Source organism: Amia ocellicauda, chromosome 2 (assembly GCF_036373705.1).
Source record: "Amia ocellicauda isolate fAmiCal2 chromosome 2, fAmiCal2.hap1, whole genome shotgun sequence".
NCBI lineage: Eukaryota > Metazoa > Chordata > Actinopteri > Amiiformes > Amiidae > Amia > Amia ocellicauda.
This window is the reverse complement of record NC_089851.1, coordinates 55,786,291-55,795,629: the sequence shown is the minus strand read 5'-3', so window position 1 is coordinate 55,795,629 and position 9,339 is coordinate 55,786,291.

The window sequence follows — 9,339 nt, the reverse complement described above, 5'->3', positions numbered from 1 at the left end:
TTTCTTGACTGTCTAGAAGCCTTCTCAACTTATTCGTAGGCCCAAGCTAATCTCTTATAGTGAGTATGTACCCAATTCTGCACTCCCCAACCACCAGCACCATTCTGCGAAGCAGGAACGGTCGCCATCATCATGTCTACTGGGAGGCGTGAACGTCTACCAAACTTGACAAAAAATGGAGCATAACCAGTACTACTATGGCCAACATTATTGTAGGCATGTACTACTTCTGATAAGTGTTCCTCCCACTTATGCTGCTTTTCTTCCTCCAAAGTGTTTTATAAACCGTTCACACATCCCATTCCCTTGGGGGTGATAGCCAGTAGTACAGCTTTAAGTACAGCCGTAGAGCCCACACAGATTCTTTACCAAGGCAGACTCAAACCCAGCGCCAGTCAATATCCTCTCTGGACAAAGGGCAGGATGAGAGTATGCCACAAAACTCTGGCTGTGGTGAGCGCCGTCTGATCTCGTGTGGGAACTGCACATGTGAATCTAGAAAATAAATCAGGCATCACTAGCACACAAGGCTTAGAATCATTCGGGCAAGCTTAGAAAAAATAATCTAGTGCCACCACTTCCATAGTGGAAGAGCATCTAATGGTCTTACAAAGGCTACAGCGAGGGCACTCTCGAGTATTGCGTACCTCGGCACAGTGGTCCAAGTAGTGGTCTGGACCTCGGCACAGTGGTCCGCGGAGTGGTCCAGATCACGTAGCGCAAACTGGGATGTTTTTTTCTTTTCTTTTCTTTGGACATATCGCCTAAAACCCGTTTACTGTAAAATACGTGGTCGACATATGTGGAAACTACAAACATAATAATACAAATCATAAACATATAATATTATAGTTATCAACCCTACTGTATAATAATAATAATAATAATAATAATAATAATAATAATAATAATAATAATGTTTACTGTTATTATCCCGTGCAATAACGGGGAAGGCATTAAGTATGTTAACCACTAAGTAGCCGATATAGTTATGCCTTTTAAAAACAAAAACACAAATCAGAAACAAAATGAGAAAGTGGTCACATGCGCACAGTGTCCGGTCCGGAGCGCCGAGAGCTCTAGTGCTGCAGCCCCGACACTGTCACTGCGCTGCCATTGCTTTAGTTTTCTAAACTCCTAAAAACTATCCAGACTACAGTGATAATAATCACACACATGTTCATATTGTCCTGTCATCACACCGGTACACATGCTTTCTGTTCTTAGACTTCCGCACAATACACGAGTGGGATTATGTCTGTTAACCACAGAGTACAGCTGTGCTGCTTGAAAATTGATATGTTATGCCTTCGTCTGCGTACAATTTCCGAGGTCCGCACTGCACTGCACTGCTCTGCTCTGCGGCCTGGTCCGGACCACTGCACCTCGGACCACAAAATGCTACAACCCCTACTGCGATTGTGCAGTTTTTGCTTGAACATCTTTTTTGTATTTAATGTATGTAATTTAATTGATGTTTCAGTTAATTTTACGGCTGACACATTCTCTCCAAAGTTTCGTCTGCTCCTTACAAAGCAGGCTTTTTCGTCTAAAAACAAATGCTGTTTGCTTCTCGGTGTAGGATACAAAACTTCGGGAATAATCTGGAGTACTTGAAGGAGATTTATAATAATAGTCTGTGTTAAACTCATGTCTGCACAGCGAAATACAAGACACGTCCGTTTCCCAGCGGGAATTTTCGTACTTTTGTGTGAGAAGAACTCTTCCGCAATCTTTAATCCTGTGTTCCTTAATACCATATCAAGCCATTCTGTACATTTACAGCGGATCCCTGATGATGCATTTCATTTATAAGAATAAAGAGTCAATACTCAAATACTCTGTACAACGCTGTACTATTCTATGCAGTGATATGTGGACTTTATATCAGATACAGAAATTACAAAAATCGATCATATATTTATTTGTACATAACAACAAGGATTACGTTGCATAATACAGCATCAGAATTTATAGAAATGTGGCCAATGTAAAACATCCTTTATTAAATTAACGATAGTGATACATTTAAATCGAGAAAATAATTTAGATTCACCGTTAGTTACATGTATTAAATACCATAAGATGTTCTATGCCATTGCATGTATTATTAATACTTTATTAATCAAAAGGAAGGCAGGGTGGGGTGCGTTATTTTCAGCCATTATTATGGCTACTGACAGGCATGTGGAAAGTATGGGTAGATTCTGTAATGTATTCATATTAAAGATCACATTGTATGCGTACATTCATATTTGCATTGACTAAACCTTAACAAATATCACTCTTTTACACCTCATATACACATCACATATAATTTTAATTTGAAGCTGTTTGAATTGAACCGTTGAGAATTCTGCCTGCTGAACACATCGTTTAAATACACGTCTGGGCTATTATTGGTGCCTGTATTTTCTATGCATTGCGAGCAGCGGCGTTTCCTTTGAACCCGCACAGTTTGAGTCTGGGTCTTGAGTGCCATCACGGCGATCACATTGACAGACAGGCCGCCCTCGACCGCCTTGAAAAACGTGTGTAAGTTTTCGATCGGTCACATATGTGTTAAGGCGGCTTTGGGCCACATGTGTCCTGTGCATGTGGAGGTCATGTGATCATGTGAAGAAACGCGAGCAGTCCAACGGACATTTAAGTTGCAGGCATTGCCATTGCAGCACTGTGACGTCACCTGGCTCCCGAGTTCTATGCCAACCTTCTTATGCCAGGCTCATTATTGAGCACACCTGGAAGACACTACACATTCGTTCAATCTCTCAGCTGCGAGGTTTGACACTGTGGTAAGGACTATACCCATTGAGAGAGAGAGATACAGAGAAGATGCAACTGAAGTCGTTTTTGAGTAGGAGCTTGCGGAAAGCCTACGTGTTTCCTACAGTGATGGCGCTGATGAGCTTGTATTGGTGCAAGTCTCAGAAGAAAAATGCCAACCGTGGCACGGGGGATGGTGCCGGAGTGGAGCCGAATGACTCCGGACCTCCAGACAAGCTCATTGTCCCGCAGCCGAATGACCCTGAACGTCCAGAGGAGGGCAATGTCCCGCAGACACCTCCAAGGTACTTTTGAAGTGTTTTAACTCCATTCTGACACTTTCTAATATCACAAGAATGTCAGGATATTATATATTAATATCTTAATATATATGTTAATATTAATATCTTGTATGTTAAAATGAATTAGCACTTCAATCTCTTCAGCTTTACTTAAAATAGTGAATGGAGTGCAGCACACCTCATGGGTTTGGCAAGAGCTCCTCGAAGGAAAGACATTCTAATAGTCCAAATACATTCCAGATGTTCCTGTGATTTTAAAGCAAATTCTGAATGTCAAAACACAAGGTCAGGAGTAACAACATAGAAACCCTTGGGATTATTCAAGTGAATTGTCATGTACTTGAGCAAAGGCTGAATTTAACATTCTTGATTAACTGACTTTGTGCCTCGCTCTCTCTCCTGCAGGGCGCAGCGTCACTTTCCTGAAAGCCTCAATGACTTTGAACGTGTGGCTGTCCTTGGCCGAGGTGGGTTTGGAAAGGTATATCCCAGTTATATGAGTCGCTTCTCCACAATCGAGTAGTCGGTATATGGTTCTGGTGGGGGGGCAGCTCCAATCGATCAGTCATTCAGCCGAGGATGTGGTGATGAGATATTTGCTCAATACCACTTTTCCTAAAACAGATTTGTGAATACTTGAAATGACTTCCGTTTTTTTAAACTTGAACACAAACATTGTCTGCAACTTATTTAGATGTAGCAATAGTGAGGACATATGACTAAATGCTCATGATGTGAAAGAAGACCCTGGGGTTGAGAGTGGAGTTGGCTCATTTTGAATCTGTCTTGCTTTGACAGGTGCTGCTTGCCGAGGATAAGAACAGCAAGGAAAAGGTCGCCATCAAGGCCTTGAAAAAAGGAGAAATCATAGACCGTGGTGGGATTGACAGGTATGTTTTAGTTTCTGTTCTAGTCAGGCTTCTAGGTTTGAAGGCAGAGCAAAGACACATAAACCTACTCAAGCTGTCTCTAAACGTACATTCACACGCTGTCTGCCTCTTGTCTCACCTCAGTGTCATTTGTGAAAAGAGGATCCTGGAGGCGGTGAACAGCCATCCCTTTCTGGTGAACGGCTTTGGCTATTTCCAGACCAAAGACCACATCTGTTTTGTCATGGAGTTCGCTGCAGGGGGGGAGCTCACAATGGACAGCGATGGAGTTGCCTTTCCGGAGTCCCGGGCCGTGTGAGTGAAATACTGAGTTGCATGACGGGAGCTTAAAAACCTTAAACAGGACACATATTTTAACTGTGCTTTTTAATTCTTGGTCTGTATTCTTGAACAGATTTTCTGCAGCCTGCGTGGTGCTCGGCTTGGAGTACCTTCAAAGTCGAAGCATTGCACACAGGTATCACTCGACAGCCGTTCTTACAACATACAAAGAAGGACAAATCTACAGTCTCACCGAGATCAAACCCCACCTCAACTATTCACCCGTTTCATGTCATTTCTTAGATTGTTTCATTTCAAGTGCGTGAAGCCCTGTCCTAAAATCAGTGTAGACATACTATATTCTCTGTATTCTGCAGTCCAAGTGATTCTTCTTTATTTTTATTTCAGGGATTTAAAGCTGCAGAACCTTCTGCTAGATAGAGAAGGCTTCGTGAAAATTGCAGACTTTGGTCTGTGTAAAGAAGGTACATTTAAAAAAAATAGAATTGATTTCTTTATGTATAATTTGCATTTTGACTACAATGCGTTTTTTCCCCAACTGTCCTTAATTGCTCTTGCTAGGCATGGGTGCAAATGATCGGACCACGACGTTTTGCGGGACTCCAGCATTCATGGCTCCTGAAATCCTGACCAAGACTCCATACACCAGGGCCGTGGATTGGTGGGCATTGGGGGTGCTGCTCTTCCAGATGCTGGTTGGCCAGGTGGGTGTTCTCAACACAACTTCTACAATATTTGTGTCTGTGTGGCTTTTGCATTCCTGGGCTCCTGGTGAATAATTCAGAGGTTCGGTCCGGAGTGACCCTTTAATGCTCTCTCCTCTCTTTCTCATTGTTGCCATAGCATCCTTTCTCCGGAGAAAGCCTGGAGAGGCTGTACCACAGCATCATCCACGACAGGATGCCAGTCCCCCGCTTCCTGTCAATAGAGGCCATCTGCATCGTGACAGAGGTTTGTTTGCCGGGTTGTTTTAAAAAGTTTGTCCCTTGCTATCCTGCCGGCCAACCCAAATGAAATAATGTCACTGTGATTTAAATGTTACGGAACTGGAGAAAGACCCTGTGACAGTGTGGCAGAGCAGTGAGGGTCACAGGAACAACACATCTCTAGCATCCTGTTTCAACTTTAAGTCCATTGATGGAGAATAACTTGCGTCTCCCTCTTGTTCCGAGTCACCTGCAGCTTCTGGAGAAAGACCCGGAGTACCGCCTGGGCAGCGGTGCACAAGGCGTGGTGGAGGTGAAGGAGAAGTCTTTCTTCAGGTTACGTGGGGCACACAACCGTTTCAAGGCCGCTCTTTCCCATGGAGGCGGGACCACCTCATGTTGACCGTCCTTCTTCTCTCCTCTCTCGTTCCAGGGCGTGGATTGGCCTGGGCTGCTAGAGAAGAATGTGAGGCCTCCCTTCATTCCCGCCATCGAAGAGCATGAGGAGCTCCATACCGCAGCAGCCACAGCCCTCACCCTGCCCCGCCAGCCCAGGGTCCTCAGCCCGGAGGAGCAGGACCTCTTCAAACACTTTGATTTCATCACGGACGGGTGTTAGGGTTGGCCGTCATGGACGTTTGGAAAAGAGATCCTGCAGAGCTGTATTTTAAAGAGCAGAAAATAGAAAGCCCCACAGCTTTTCAAGCACTAAATTAAAAAAACTTTATTTAACTTTATATATCTTTAAGATTTAATTTTGAGCCTTACAATGCTCCATACATTATGCCCTGATGAAGGCTTCCTATCCAAATCATTGGTGGATTTCTTTTTCTCTTTGCCCAATAAAATGTCTTGCTTTAATTTAGTGTGATTGTGATTGTGTAGCAGGGCTTTTGTGCTGGTGAGGAGGGACAATTCGTTTTGAGAATATTTCACAGAGTCTGTTTTGACCTGTGACAGCTACTTTAAAGTCTCATAAGTGCTGCATTATTAATGTACAAAAAACATATGCAATAGAGTTCTGTAACCCCCCCCCCACACACACACACACCTTTGTCTCAATGTATACATTTATTTTAAACTAATTCCAATACTTCAGTCATATAGATCAGGGGTTCCCAGCCCTGCTTCTGGGGGAGCTCTCAATTACTTAATTGAACCCTTAATTCAACTAATAATTTCCTTTTAAATAATTTAAACATTAGGGCTTTTCAGTTTACAATTGTATAAGGAACTTGCTTTTTATCTGTTACACAATTTAGAAAGTCAATTAGTTCAATTAAGGGTTCAATTAACCAGCAGGGTTGGAGCTCCTGCAGGACCGGGGCTGGGAACCCCTGATATAGATGACACCTAATCAGGACAGTTGGCTGCGTTAGTAGGCCACTTAAAACCACTTCACATTTCATGCGTATGTGCTGGTTTAGTGGTTTAGTGCTTCCACACAGGAAGGAAGATTGACAAGCATCAAAAAAGTCTGTTTCTCAAATAAAATGGAACAATCACGTGGCAAAATGAATTAAATATGTAATAGTAATAATGAATTAAGGAATTAATAATAAACCTCATTCATTTTGGACCTTTAGTTTGTGTTATGCCCGATTTGTATTTTTGCTCTTTTGATTCACTCCCCCGGATAAGGGTGTCTGTTAAGAAGTAAATAATTACAATAATAATAATAAGAAGAAGAAGAACGATGCATTTGATTCAATCTCATCTCTCTCATGTTTTATGAAGAATACTAGTATTGACCCTGCCTTGCCCTCAGGAAATAGACACAGAAACAGGGAGTCTGTGGTGAAATCAGTGCAGGTTGATTTATAGTGCCAAACAAATGAGAGAAAACCCAAAACAGAAGCCCAGCTCCTCTCTGAGCCGATCCACACTGTGAAAACAGGTCTCTGCCTTCATGATCAGCGGGACGTTTCTGCCGCACAACCGGACCTCTGCGCGGACGACCACACGTCTGTTTGAGCGCTGGATGAGCCAGTCGGTCACGGAGGAGATCAGCAGAGGTGTGAGGGCTGTGGGTCGGTTGAAGTCAGAAGGGAGACTTTCCACAAGCGGAAGGAGACAAACATCGCTAGTGATGAAATGTGATCCATTTATTCCAGTTTCATGAGATACTTCAAATATATGAGCTCTGCGTATATTGGATATAGGTGTCTGCTAATAAAACATGTGAAAAAGGTCTGCAATAATAAACTGCGTGATTCATCATTTAAAAATAACACTTTTATAATTCAATTGTTTGATCACAATCAACACACATCGATATGACCAGTGATTCACGCCTGATGATGGCAGGATTTGAGATGTAATTCAACCTGAATCACAAACAAAAGGTATTAATAACAATTTAAAATAAAACAAAACAATAATAATGACATTACAAAGTGACAAGGGGAACTCATGCAATCCTTCAAACAACAGCTTTGGAATGACAAGGAAAACAGCCGTCAAACAAGGCAGACAGGGGAACCAATCACCTGTCCGTGTCTAGAGCTCGGAGGTGGGACTACAATGCTGCCCCGAGGGTTTAGTTGAGGGCAATAATTAAAGAAGAACCCCCTGCCCACTTTCATGTGCACGGCGTGGATGTGGCATTTTTTGTAGACCCACACCAGATCAAACATAAAACAATCTATAAGCTTTCAAACCCAATCGCAGCACTTCTGGAACCAACATATATACCACACAGTGGGGTATCTTTGTCCAAATCTGCCCCAGAGGGATTACACAGCAGATTGACTCTCATGCTACTGGGATCTCCCCCCAGTTGCACTGCAAGGCCCATTACAGGACGATAAGAGAAGCAGAGTTTACGGACTTCAATGCAGAACCATATTTGAAGTCCTTAGCACCTGTAGCTCAGGGGTCGGGAACCTCGTTACCTAGAAGAGTCAAACAAACCAAACACAGTATAACTATTAACTGCAGCAAGATCTTTCAAATCAAAACTTAGCTGGAAGGGGCTTCCACTCTTGTTCTGCTGACTTACAGCCCAGTGGTTCTGACCCTGAGCTGATATTTCTATTAGAAGAGCGATTTAATGCACAACCGTTTATGTGGAAGTGCTTTCTGTTAAAAACACAGGGATGACCAGGTCACCGAGAGGTCACACAGAATCACTACAACGCTGCAGTAAGAGACAGAGACGCTGGGTGTGAAGGAGACACAACCAAATGAAGATAAACTGAAGAGCTCCACTTGTTTCAAAGACTGCGTTGATCAGTCGAGACCCAGGTTTAAGTCTTGTAAGATGAGTGAGAAACTCATTACATTTTGTAAACACGTTTCTCCAAATCCCACAATGCGTAGTTGCCACCCAGGGCCGACGCCGACTCCCAGAGTCTGGAGGAAATTATCCGACTCCTCTGCCTTCCCAGTGACTCAGCCACCCAGACCAGCTGGGCTCACAGAGAGTAGAGTGGTAATGTGATCATACGCACACACACTGCAAAGTGCTACAGATTACACAGCAAGTACCGTTGGGCTGAATTACTGGACAAGCCACCCTGGTTTGTCACCTCCAGCGCTCTGTGGAACCGGGTGGAGCTCAAGACCAGTAACGTGGAAACAACACAATCTCTCCTGCAAGCTTTTAACTCTCAGTCAGATCAAACACGACTCGACCAGGAGGCTGTTTCTGACCAGAGCACTGCGTAAACACAGACGCTGCCTCTGACTTCTGGGCAGGACTCATTGTTTCATTGCATTAAAGCCCATCAAATACTCCCAGAACGGGGCATTTTACAAAAGCAGTGGTCCTAACATAGGGAGCTAACATACTGTCTTCCTAATTAAGGAGGGAATTAAACTTCCTTGAATTAACGGTGATATTTAAACACTGGGTGGATAAATGTGCCTTTGGCTGAATCGTGCTTTCCGGCGTCTCGTTTACTTCCAGGACAGTCAGTCTGTGTGTTTGTGTTGCTGTGAAGTTCAGATGCTCTGGCCTCTCAGGCCTCTGACACTGTCCCCCCACTCTCTCCATGCACTTCATAGTTATGCAGCTGATCCCACACCTGTTCTACAGATATTGTACAAATCTAAAAACCTCTGTCAATGTTCAATATTTGCATTAAAACGTTTTTCGCTGCTCTTTTTCTCTGTACTGCTCAACACGACCTGTCTGCACTATCAGTGTTTACCTTTACTTCTGAATATCAG